Source organism: Equus caballus, chromosome 1 (assembly GCF_041296265.1).
Source record: "Equus caballus isolate H_3958 breed thoroughbred chromosome 1, TB-T2T, whole genome shotgun sequence".
In the NCBI taxonomy this organism is placed as follows: Eukaryota; Metazoa; Chordata; class Mammalia; order Perissodactyla; family Equidae; genus Equus; species Equus caballus.
The window spans coordinates 5,030,001-5,043,323 of NC_091684.1; the positions used below are offsets into that span (position 1 = coordinate 5,030,001).

General features: G+C 37.3%; 1 long non-coding RNA gene across 1 annotated transcript in view; it reads left to right on the forward strand.

Moving 5' to 3' along the window:
• Nucleotides 1–13,323, forward strand: part of LOC138916372 (uncharacterized) — a 112,089-nt gene that overhangs the window by 55,951 nt on the left and 42,815 nt on the right. The gene's annotated exons all lie outside the window — the stretch shown is intronic.

Here is a 13,323-nt window from a genome sequence, read left to right on the forward strand (position 1 = left end):
TGTGCCATTCACGTATTTGAAATAAATGAAAGATGGGTTTCGCTTACATTTTTGTGGTGGAGAATATTTTATTACCAATATTTTATTATCAGTTCTTTTAGAAAATACATGTGTTGGAGGTCCTGTTTGACTTAATCTACTAATGTTATATATTTATGTGTGTGTGTGTGTTTCCTTTTAGAAATGTTTATTGCTGGGAATTGGTAAAAAATTAATATTTTAATTCTTTGTATCATAAAATTAGTATACGTTGTTAGAGCAATTAGTGTTTTATTCAAGTCTGTCAAAACCATAAGTGACTGAGACTTAAAAAAATGTTTCAAAGAAGCAGAAAACTTAGGAAAAGAAATGAGAAAAAATAGCAATGAAGCCAAATAAATCCTGATGATAAAGCAATATTCATTAAGAGGCAAAATTCTTGGTTTTACATAGAATGACATAGGAAAAAAAATACCTAAGAAAGATTATGAAAATCTTTCCTAATCATTAAATGTTCCTTGTCCACATATCACTTAATAAATAAACAGCATCTGAGTGAATGAATATGCTGTGGTTTTTCTGTCCATCCCATACTATTGGGCATTTAGAGCCCTTCCAATTTTTTTTTTTTTTTTGAGGAAGATTAGCCCTGAGCTAACATCTGCCACCAATTGTCCTCTTTTTGCTGAGCAAGACTAGCCCTGAGTTAACATCCATGCCCATCTTCCTCTATTTTATATGTGGGACACCTACCACAGCATGGCATGCCAAGTGGTGCCATGTCCGCACCCAGGATCTGAACTGGCAAACCCCGGGCTGCCGAAGTAGTATGTGCCAACTTAACTGCTGTGCAACTGGGCCAGCCCCCTTCCAATTTTTTTTTTTTTCTGCTGAGGAAGATTAGCCTTGAGCTAACATCTGTTGCCAATCTTCCTCTTTTTTTGCTTGAGGAAAATCAGCCTTGAGTTAACATCTGTGCCAGTCTTCCTCCACTTTATATGTGGGTTGCTGCCACAGCATAGCTGACAAGTAGTGTAGGTCTGCACCCAGAATCCAAACCTGTGAACCCGGGCCACTGAAGCAGAGTGTTCTGAACTTAACCACTATGCCACAGGGCTGGCCCCAGAATCCTTCCAATTTTTCTCTATCATACATAATGCTGCAGGGATCATCCGTGTAGTTATTTTTTGCACATAGTTATTTCCTTAAGGCAAATTCCAATAAGTAAAATTGCTAGCTACAGAGGATAAATGTTTTCAAGTCTTCTGGTGTATTTTATCAAATTGCCTGTCATTTTATATCTGTTGACATGCCTTATGAGAGATGAGGAAATTAGCATTCAACTTCTATTTTCCCTCCTCAACCCACTTCCTGTTGTTTTGCATCATGACATTTTAGAGCCAGTTTGTTGTTACATTATTGATGTTTTCACATGTTCAAAATTTCATTGTTTTGTAAATATTATGTTTGCTTCTATGATTATTTGGTTTTATTGTTTATCCCAGGACTTTTATATGTGATTTTAGAATTCTTTATTCTGTATTTGGATTCATCTTTTAGACTGCTGGAGAATGTCTTTGAACACATTTTCCTTTAAGTTTTTTATGTAATACACTTTCTAATTGCTTGAACATTTGAGAAATTTTCTCTATTGCTTCTATCCCAGCATTTAAGGAGGACTTTTTATTATTGAGTTCCAAGTGTTCTTTATATGTTCCGGATGTAAGTTCTTTATCAAATATTTGATTTGCAAATATTTTCTCTCAGTCTTTGGTTTGGCTTTTCATTTCATTAATGTTGTCTTTAGAAGAGCAAAGTTTTAAATTTTGGTTCCATCTGATTTATCAATGTTTTATTTTATTGTTTGTGGCTTTTGTGTTCTATCTAGAAAATTTTTGCCCATCCAAACGTTTGAAGAATTTTGCATTTAGGTCTATGATTTACTTGGAGCTGATTTTGTATATGGCGTTAAGTAATAGCCCATGGTCATTTTTTTTTCATGTGGATATCCATTACTTCTTGTACCATTTGTTGAAAAGACTATTCTTTTGTCCATTGAAGTATCTTTGCCTCTTTGTTAAAAATAAATTGGCCACTTATGTGTGAATCTGTTTCTCTACTCTCTCTTCTGTTCCGTTGTACCATGTGCTTGTCATTATGCCAGAACCCCAGTAACTTCTTTGCTGTAGCTTTATAGAAGTCTTTATATCAGATAATGTAAGTCCTCGAATGTTTTTCTTCTTTTTCAAACTAATTTTTTCTATTCTAGATCGTTTGCATTTTCATACAAATTTTAGAATCAGCTTGTCAGTTTCAACAATAAAGACCTTCTGGGATTTTGATTGGTACTGCATTGAATTTTTAGATTAAGTTGGAGGGAACTGCATTTTTAATAATAATGGAGACTTCCAATCCATGAGCATGGTATATCTCTCTGTGTATTTAGTCTTCTTTAACTTCTTGGCAGCAATATATAGTTTTCACTGAACAGGTCTTACACATATTTTGCTAAATTATCTCTAAATATTTCATGGTTTTTGATGCTATTGTGAATGGTATTTTAAATTTTAAATTGTTCATTGCTACTATATATAAATGCAGTTGATTTTTCTATATTGACCTTGTTCTTTTAACCTTACCAAAATGTTTATTTCCCTAGGATTTTCTACTTCTTCCTGTCCAGTGTGTATAATCTCTCTCTCTCTGTCTATCTCACCTCATTGCACTGGCTAGGATCCCCAGTACAATGTTTAATATAAGTGGTGAGAGTAGGAATCCTTACTTTTCCCCAATCTTAGAGGGACAGTTATTAAATCTTTTATCATTAAGTATGATGTGAACTGTGGAGTTTTCATAGATACCCAATATTATCTTTCTGTTGAACAAGATTTTAATGTTGTTAATTTTAATATTATACAATCCATTAACCATTTCTTCAATGTTTAGTGCTTTTTACATCTGTTTAAGAAATATTTGCCTGCCATAAAATCATGAAGATACTCTTCTATGCTGTTTTCTAGAAGATTTATTCTTTCACCTTTCACATTTACATCTACCAGCCATCTGGAAACAGTTTTTTTTCCTGTATGTATGAGAGGTATGAACCGCAGGTCAGAATTTACTCTTTTCCATACAGATACACAAGTGATGCAGCGTCATCTGTTGAATAGACCATCCTTCCCACTTTGCCTTACTGTCATCTCTGTCATAAAGCCGGTGACCATAATTATGTGAGTCTTTTTCTGCACTGTCTTTTCTATTCCATTGACCTGCTTGTCTCTCCATGTGCCAGTACTGTACTATGTTAAGTGAGGTAGCTTTATAGAAGGTTTGGTAGCTGGTAGGATACATCTGCAGCTTTGTTTTTCTTCTGCAAGACCATCTTGGCTCTCCTTGGCCTTCTGCCTTTCCATGTGAATATTAGAATCAGCATGTTGGTTTCCACATAAAAAGAGTTCTGATTTTTATTGGAATTACATTGAATATATAGATCAATTTAGGGAGAATTGATAACTTTATAATTCTGGAAAGTCAAAGTTATAGATCTCCATTTTATAGGTCTTTAACAAATTTTCTCAATAATGTTTTGTCATTCTCATTGTAGAAATCTTGCACATCTTTTGTTAGACTTACTCCTTAATGTTTTTATATTTTATAATGCTATTTTAAGTGGTATCTGTTAAATTTTTGTTTTCTAATTATTTTCTTAATATATTGAAATGCATTTGATTTTTATTGGTTGAAGCATGTGAAATTGCCAATATTCAACTCCAAAATGGTGATTTCATATGACTCCATCTACTGTATTGGCCTGGCTCAATCCACTATTAATGCTAATAGTTTGTTTATAGATTCTTTTGGATTAATTCAGTACAAAACCATATGGTGTGAAATAATAGCATTTTTATTTTTCCTTTCCAATTCTTCTGTTTAAAACTTTTTTCATTACTATTGCTGTGACTAAGATTTCTAGTACAATGTTGAATAGAAGTAGTGCTGAGTCATCTTTGTTTATGTTTATGCATAATATAAACATAAAATTTTCACTATTTTGTGATAAATGTAAAATTTTCACTATTTCACCGTTAAATATGACATATTTTTAGGGCTTTTTTTGGACTCATGAATATTTATTTTATTCTTTAAGTTATAATCTAGTACTATAATTTTTTACTTTATTTGTTGCTAAAGTTGTTCCAAGTGTGGCCATTGAGAGCTTTTTCAGGTGGCACCTGTGCCCTTTCAGTATGTTCCATTGCCTTCCCCCTGCCTCCCCTTGAGTACTTCCTTGCTTTCTGGTATCACATAACACTTCAGGTTCATCTTGGATTTTCCCTGCCCAAACCCTTGAATCAACCACTTCTCCAAGGAGCCCTGGTTCCCTTTATTGGGAAATGGTATTTAGAGACCAAGATCTGGTTGCTAGGTGTGCTCATTGCTTCTGGAGTGTCACTGCTTCCAGACCATCTCATAGAAAGAGCTACGAAATATGTTTGTACACTAAACCACGTATATACACATTTACATTTAATTTTGTGTCTGTTTATCTGTGTATTAAAAATACACAAGTCCATATTGATACGTCTGACTCCAACCCAGTACCACCACATTCATTCTAGTCTTCCCCCATAACTTCTTTATAACAATGTTCTCTGACAGTGATAAACCTGGGTCTCATTCTCTATCACTACGTAATTGTTCAACCCCGATATTCACACAAGTAGTTTTAGAACTTCTAACCATACCCTTGTGAGAAACTAATTTATCAACTAGAGTACAGTATTTATGTTTGGTTCCTTTTATCTTTAGCCTTACAGTATTTAGCTAAAGTATTATTTTCTAAAGTTCTTCGGGTCAGCTCCTTTCTTCCCCATCCTCTTCAGTGTGGCTGTTTGATTCATTTGTAATACAGTTAGATTTATTTGTCACCTTGGTCTGCATTCCACCTTTCTAGGAGCTTTCTCACATCCTGGCTAATTTCTTAAAAAACTATACATGTAGTAAAATTCATTTTTTTGTAGTACAAAGTTCTGTGGGTTTTGACAAATGCATGGAGTCGTATGTGCACTACCACAGTTGTATCACCCTGAGAGTTTCCCTGGCTACCATTTTACAGACAGCTCCTCCCTTCAACCCCAGCCTCTGGCAACCACTGGTCAGTTTCTCTTTTATAGTTTCCTTTTTTCTATCATCAAATAGATGGAATGCTGTAATATACGTATAGCCTTTTGGGTCTGGCCTCTTTACTTTGTCAAATGCATTTAAGTTACAGGAACCAGTAGTTCATTCATTTATTGACAAGTAGTATTCCATTGCTTGGATATGTCACAGTTTATTTATCCATTCACTGGTTGAAGGGCACAGCAAGGATGTTCCCAATTTTGGATAATATAATATAAAACATCTATAAAGATTCATATGCAGGTTTTTGTTTGAAACCTGAGTTCAAACAAAGTTCTCTTGAGTATGAACCTAGGAGTGAGATTGCTTAGGTTCTATGGTAGGTGTATGTTTCACTTTATAAGAAACTGCCAAACTGATTTCCAAAGTAGGTATACCATTTTGCATTTCCCGCCAACCGTGTATGAGAATCCCAGTTGCTCTGCAGTCTTGTCAACACCTCTTATTGTCATGTTTTTTTTTTTTTAGATATTCCAATAAGTTTTTAGTAATATCTCGTCATGGTTTTAATTTGCATTTTCCTGTTGACTAATGATGTCAAACTTCTTATTATATGCTTATTTGCCAACCTTATTTCTTCTTTGGTGAAGTGTCCTGACCTTTGGTTTATTTTTAAACTGAGTTGTTTGTTTTCTTATTGTTGAATTTTGAATATTCTCAATATATTCTAGATAAAAATCCTTTGTCAGAAATGTGATTCAGAAATATTTCCTCCTGTTCCATGCCTTCTCTTTTTGTTCTCTAAGTAATGTCTCTCACAATAGGATTTTTTTGGGGTAAATAGTGATAATATAATTCTACTTTTTAAAATGCAGAAATATAAAGCAATTAGAATAGGCAAAAGAATTTTGAAAAGGAAGAACCAAGTTGGAAGACTTGATTTCAAGAAGTACAATTAAAACAGTGAGGTATTGGCAAAAGGATAAGATGCACAGATCAACAAAACAGAATAGAGACACTGGAAATAAGGCCACGTGAATGTGGTCAACCGATTTTTGGCCAGCATTCAAAGGCAATTCAATGGAGACAGGATAGCCTTTTTAAAAATAGCACTGAAATCCTGTTGGGATTTTGATTGGCATTGCACTGAACCTATAGATTAAGTTGGGGAGAATTGGTATTTGAACACTATTGAGTCTTCCAATTCATGAACATGGTATAGCTCTCCATTGACTCAGGTCTTCTTTTATCAGTGTTTTGTGGTTTTCAATATAGAGAATCTGCAGCGATTTTGTTGGATTTATAATTATTTTATTTGCTGTTGTAAGTGGTATTTTCAAAAAATTTTCAATTTCCACTTGTTCATTAATGGCATGTAGTAATACAATTCATTTTTGTGTGTTGACAATAACTTGCTGAATTCATATATTATTTCCAGGAGCTTTTTAAATAGGTTCTTTGTGATTTTCTTTTTAACATAGACAATCATGCCATCTCTGAGTACAGACAGTTTTTTCCTTTTCTTCTCATCTATATTCCTTTTATTTCTTTTTCTTGCCTCATTGCACTGTCTTCCAGTACAGTGTTGAACAGGAGAGGTGAGAGAGGATATCCCTTTTTTGTTCTTGGTCTTAGGGGAAAGCGTTCCATTTTTCCCCAAGTTAGATGTAGGGTTTTTTTGTTGTTTCTTTTTTTTTTTTTTGTCGAGGCTCTTTATTAGTTTAAGAAAGTTCTCTTCTGTTCCTGGTCTGCTGAGCATATTTACTAGGAATGCATGTTGTATTTTTTCAGGTGCTTTTTCTTGCACTATCGAGATGGTCAATGATGAGTGAATTGCATCAGTAGCAGTCCCTTTCATCCTGATTGTGCCTCAGTCTTAGCCGTGCCCATGTCCTTAGGTCTCAGGGGTGTAACTTTGTTGATTCTTCTGCTCCTCTACACTAAACCTGTGGACTCAGTGTGTGATCCTGCCCCTCCCAGGAGTAGAGTCTTTTCTTCTTCCTGTCCACTAACTGCAGAGTTTTTGCCATCAGGGCAGCTTTTGCCCTTCCCCCAACAAATGAGAAGTTCTGTTTTTAGTGCAAAAAGATGAGAAAGATCCTGGAGGAGTTCCTTGTTCTTTTTCATTTCTACTGTTCCCTTGCCCCCAGTTTGCATGCGATGGGCATTTTTAAGAGCTTGTTGAGTTCTTTTTTGCGTGAAGAAAGAGCCTACGAGAAGGTATCTACACCTCCCACACTATGCAGCTCCCCAGAGGTGTCACACTGTTCCATGTCTGTATGAAGACCTTCACCAATCTGTCCTCTGCTCTAGCCTAACCCTGCTCCCCAGTGTCTGGTCACTTCGGGCCCAGATGAGCCCAGGCTAGCCTCTCTTCTTTTGCTGCAGGCACCATCCCACCTCAGGTTTTGGCCCAGTTTGTTGCTCTGTGACCTCTGCTCTGTGATGGGTTCAAAGAAATTGTGGATTTGAAGTTAATCTGTCTCTTCTTTGTTGGAAGAGTGAGAGTGATTCTCCTTTCAGCTCTCACATCTCAGGGCGGAAGCTGTAGGTCTCTCTGATGAGAGGTCTTTTTTAAACTGTGAATGCATGTAAAATTTTGTCAAATACTTTTTCTGCATCTCTTGAAATAATCATCTTTTCTTCTCCTTTTATTTTGTTTATGTGGTGAATTGCACACACACAAGATGTGTGTGTGTATGTGTAATTCACCACATAAACAAAATAAAAGGAGAAAATAACATGATATATATGTGTGTATGTATACATAGGGTATTTATTTAAAATTTTGAAACAATAACAAACATAGAAAAAATGGAAGTAGAAGACAAAGAACTTGCTTTTCCTAAGTCATTTGAGAGTAAGCTGCTGACATGTTCCTCTATCATCCCTGAATATTTTTAGAGTTTATTTCTATAACAAGGACATTCTTCTATATAACCATCAAAATCAAGATATCAACATTGATACATCATGCCATCTAATCCTCAGATCCTATTCAAGTTTTTCCACTTGTTTCAACAATATCTTTATAGCAAAAGGATCCTTTCAAAATTATGTGAATTAAATGCTACATTTAGTTGCATCTCTTGACCTCCTTTGGTCTTTTTTTTCTTTTGGTGAGGAAGATTCGCCCTGAGCTGATATCTGTCCCAATCCTCCTCCACTTTTTGTAAATGAGATGCCTCCACAGCATGGCTGATGAGTGGAGTCAGTTGGCACCCAGGATCCGAGCCAATGAACCTGGACCACCAAAGTGGAGTGGGTGGAACTTTAACCACTTGGCCATGGTGCCAGCCCCCCTACCTCCTATGGTCTTGAACAGTTTCCCAGTCTTTCCTTGACTTCATGACTGACACTTTTGAAGATTTCAGACCATTCATTTTGTAGAGAGTCCTCCAATCTGGATTTGTCTAATATTTTCTTACAACTAGATTGAGGTTCTGCTTCATTTTCAGGAGTACCACTGTTTTCTCATTGTGTCCTATCAGGTGGCACGTGATTCTGGTTTGTTTCATTATTAATGATGTTTGCTTTGACTACTTGATTAAGGTGGTGTCTGCCAGGTTTCTCCATTGTAAACTTACTAATTTCTCCTTTGTAATTAATAAGCATTTTTGTGGGGAGTTACTTTGAAACTGTGCATATCCTATTCCTCATCAAGTTTTACACTAATTACTTAATTAGTTTCTGAAAGACTCATGGTTTCCCACTCCTCTCAACGGACCATAATCTGTTATTATCATTATTCACCTCAATGCTCAAATTGTCCCTGGTCTATCCAGGGGGAGCTCATTTAAGCTGGCCCGGGTGTCCGTTGGCATGGCCCACTCCTCTCTGAGCACTTTCTTGCTCTCTGGCATGACAGTTTCAGGCTCCTCTTTGTGCTTTTCCTGCTCCAGATGTGGAATCAGCCATTTCTCCAAGGACTTTTCACTTCTTCCAGTGGAAGGTGGTATTTAGAGGCTGAGAGCTGCCGCTAGATGTGCTTATTGCTGTTGGGGTGTAGCTGCCCCCAGGCTCTCTCAGGCAGAGCTAGGTGACAAATGTATACTGAAGATACAGATGTACATGTATGCCGGTCCATGTGCCTATGTATGTATACACACACAAGCATATACAGACATTCATTTGCATCTATATTTATTTTAATCCATCCATCTATCTATCTATCTAATCTCTATCAATCTATCTGTCTGTCATCTAATCTCTATCAAAAACCACTAGTTCACACTGATACATCCCATTCCAATCCAGCATCACAGTGTTTTTAGTTTTCTCCATTCCTATAGTTGTAACGCTCTTCTCCAACCCTGGGAGAACCCTGGCTTTTGTTACCCTTCATATCTTTCTTTCTTTGCTCAATGCACAGGATGTAACTGATCTCCCCTCTCTTCACCACTGCCTTCCCAGCATGGATGCACTCCTTAACCTGCTTGTGCTCCAGGCATTCCTCTCTAGCCCACTGCAGGACCCCTCTCCCCACCATAGGTGCCTTCCTTGCTCCACCTAATAGCCGTGGGACTGAATTGTTCATGAAGGGGGAGGGGAAGCAGAAGCACATTCATTGATTTTTGAATATTAAAAAAATCCATACATTCCTTGAATAAACCCAGTTTAGGCTTTGTGCATTTTCCTTTTGGCGTTTTACTAGCTGTTTGTGCTAATATTTTCTGTAGTGTTTTTGTGTCTGTGTTAATGGGAACAGTTAGTGAGTAGTTTTTCTTTCTTATAATGTCCTTGTCAGGTTTTGGCATCAAGGCCAATGTGCTCTCATAAGATGAATTGGGAAGTTTTTCATCTTTTTCTAGTGTCTGAAAAAATTTCTGTAAAATTGGTGTCATTTTCTCCCAAAATACTGAGAAGAATTCATTCATGAAACCATCTGGGCCTGGAGATTTTTTCTGGAGGGGAGAGAATTGAAATTCCAAGTTAAATTTCTTTAATAAATGTGGAACTATTTTACATTCCTATTTCTTCTTTCATTAGTCTTCTAAGTTGTGTTTTTATAGAAAGTTTTCTGTTTCATAATTTCCAAATTAATCTGCATAAAATTATTTATAATATCTTCTTTTCCCCTTTTTAATATTTGTAAACTGTGTGGTGATGTTCCATTTTTACGTATTCATTTTGATAACTGTGTTTTCTCTCTGCTTTCTAGAGCAGTCGTTTTAAGGACTTGTAAGTTCACTTAGATTTTTAAATAAACCACTTTTGGCTTTGATTTTTCTCTCTTGTCCATTTTGTTTTACATTTTAAATTATTCTTTCTTAATTTCTTTTATTTTTCTTGGATTTAATTTACTTGTCTTTTTCTAACTTCCTAAGATGGATAATTCAGTCTCTGATTTTAAGTGTTTTTGTTTACTTGTGTCAGCATTTAATGCTATCAATTTCTCTCTAAGGATGCGTTTAGTTGCATCCCACAAATTGTGTTGTATTGCATTTTGTTATCCTTTGATACAAACTATTTTATAATTTCCATTATAATTTGTTCTTTGATCCATTGGTTATTTAGGAGTGTATTGCTGAATTTTCAAATACTTTCAGACTTTCTGGTTCTATTTTTGTTACTTATTTCTGGGTTCTATTTTTTGTAGTCAGAGGATGTACTCTGAATGATTTCCATCCTCGTACCTCACTGAGACTTGCTTTATGTTCCGGGGTATGGCCAATCACTATGTTGCTTACTTACGTTTGTGTCTTCTGGAGTTTTTGTTGTGAATGTTGGGTCTTTATTCTCTTGTCTTTATGGCTGTAGTTTTCTCTCTCATCCTTTTGGCAATCTTTATCCTTTACCTCTGTTTCTTATGGGTCTTCTCCAATTTATCCTTCATTTTATTTATCAAATTTTGTGCACTTTCCATGTGATTTTTGCAGCTTCTAAAGCACATTTCAATTGGGTTATTGAACTTTTAGTTTTTAAATATTATTTTATTCTCATGTCTAGCTCCTTTTCCATTTTTCCATGCTTCTCCCTTTCTTAGCTTTTCTTATCCTGTATTTGCCTGTAAAGAATATGAATAATTTTACTCGTTTTTCTTACTTTTCATATGCCCTATCCTGCACTCAATCAAAGAAACAGCAACCTCTTTGTGGTTTATAGATATTTAAAAAATAGAAGGTATATAAAAATGCTTTAGATGGTAAAGCTCTGTATAATTTTAAGGTGATATTATTAGTAATAATGGTGCTCTGCCACAAGTACTAATTCTTGAAAATCTACAGGATCATGGGAAACTAGCAAAGACACTAAAGCTGCAAGTGATATATTGCCTAAAATTTTCTCAGAGGCAAAAGTATGTCTTATAATAGTACAGATTTTTATACATATTTGGAATTTAAGTAGAGAGCACTTGAAAAATTCAGGCTTGAAAATCTAGGTCTTACTTACTGGATTTTAGCAAAGGGTCACTCTGAGTAGAGCATAGGTCTGTGCACTTCTGAAGGGGAGCCTCATTTTGATCTTTTGTTGTTGTTCTTTCATGGAAAAGTGACTGATGATTACGCATGTAATTAACATAGGGCCAATAAAATTTCATTGTTTTCTGACACTAAATGGACACCCATGCTCTCAAAGTGGATGGTGCATCAGTTAGGAATGCTAGCACTACAGGTAACTGAGTGATTTCAGCAAGAAAGGCATTTTATCTCACAACTGGGGTGTTGAAGTAGGGGCTCCCCATTTGCTGTGTTAGCCCCGTAATGCTACCCAGAAACATGAATCTCTCCTTCTGCCCCCCATTACTTAGTGACCTGTGGTTGTTGGGTGGCTGCCCGAGGTTCCGGAATCGCTATTGCTTCCAAGGTGGGAAGACCTGGAGTGGGGCAGTCCCAGCAACTGCCTGCCTCTCTTACCTGAAAACAAAATCTTTCTTAGTGCCCCTATCCCTGTCCCCACCAGCAGACTTCCTCTTACAACTCCTGGCCCACTGGCTGGGCCTCGTGGACCTGCTCTGGTTGTAACGAGGAGCTAGTTGTTGGTTCGATAGCTCTGTTCACTAGGACACTGCTCTAATGGTGGCAAGTCCCAGCTTTCCATGCCTGGCTGGGACACGGTCTAGTTCATTGTGTTATCTCGTGGAAGGTTGAAGATCTGACCTTTAACCGAAATCTGCCTTCTTGAAAAGGCATGCACCGCTATGTATGACGTGGGCATTCTGCTCCAGGCGATGGCCGTGGGTTCTGTGCCAGGTGCCCGAGGTGTTGCTTTATAGCTTGCTACTGTGTACCCTCTATGAGAGCCCCTCAGAGGTGGCGCTGGGCCAGACCCAGGCCAGGCGGACTGTAGGGACTGTGGCGGAGGCTGCTCCTCACCATTGCTCCCTGCCACCTCGAGGTGGGAGTGAAGAGGCGGGGAGGGAGAGTTCGGACTCTGCTGCCCCCAGGCCCCAGCTTTGCGCGAGGGACGGTGCCTGCGCTGACTCTGAGCAGGAGTCCGTGGGCTCCAGGTCTCCCTGCTTCAACCCTGGCCGGACATTTCAGGGCACTCTTTTCAACTTGGAGCGTTTCAAATTGTTATTGTCTTTCTCGTATTTCAATCTATTACCTAAAACTCCTTTTTAACTGTTTGCTTCCCCTAGATTTTTTTTTCTTTTAAAATAATTTCATGTCAGTTGTCACGATACAAACAAAATTAGGTTGTAAATAAATAAATAAGAGCCCTTGTTTGCAATTGTTTGCAATAGTCTGCCCCTTTTAGTATATTATCTAAAACTCTCCTTTCTAAGTCTGTTTTGTTTTATATTTTCTCAATTTCTATTTAAACAAAATCATGTCAGTTATCAAGGTTACAAGCAAGTGTAAGTTGTGAACAAATAAAGAAGAGTCCTTGTCACCTTCTGTGCAGTTGTCTGCTTGTCTGGGGAGGACACACGTGGAGATCTGCCGTTTCTGACAAGCGTCTGTGTCCCCAGCCTTGACTCCGAGCCCTGCTCGCCGTGGCTGCTCCACAAATATGTGCAGGTGATTCTGTGGCTGGGAAGTTTGGTAAGAGTTGGCTGTAGAACTCAGCATTGCTATTGTCCCTCTGTTCACTTTCTAGGCTTTCTGGAAGGAGGAAAGATTGAAAGGGATCACAAGAGCATGACAAGCTTGTTTTATTTGCTTAGACAAGGGACATCATGAAGGCAAACTCTGCCCTCAGAATGAAATACTGGGGCTCAGCTTCGTGCGTCACTGAATGTTCTAGAATGGGGTACTAACTCCTTTTTGAGTTTGGGGA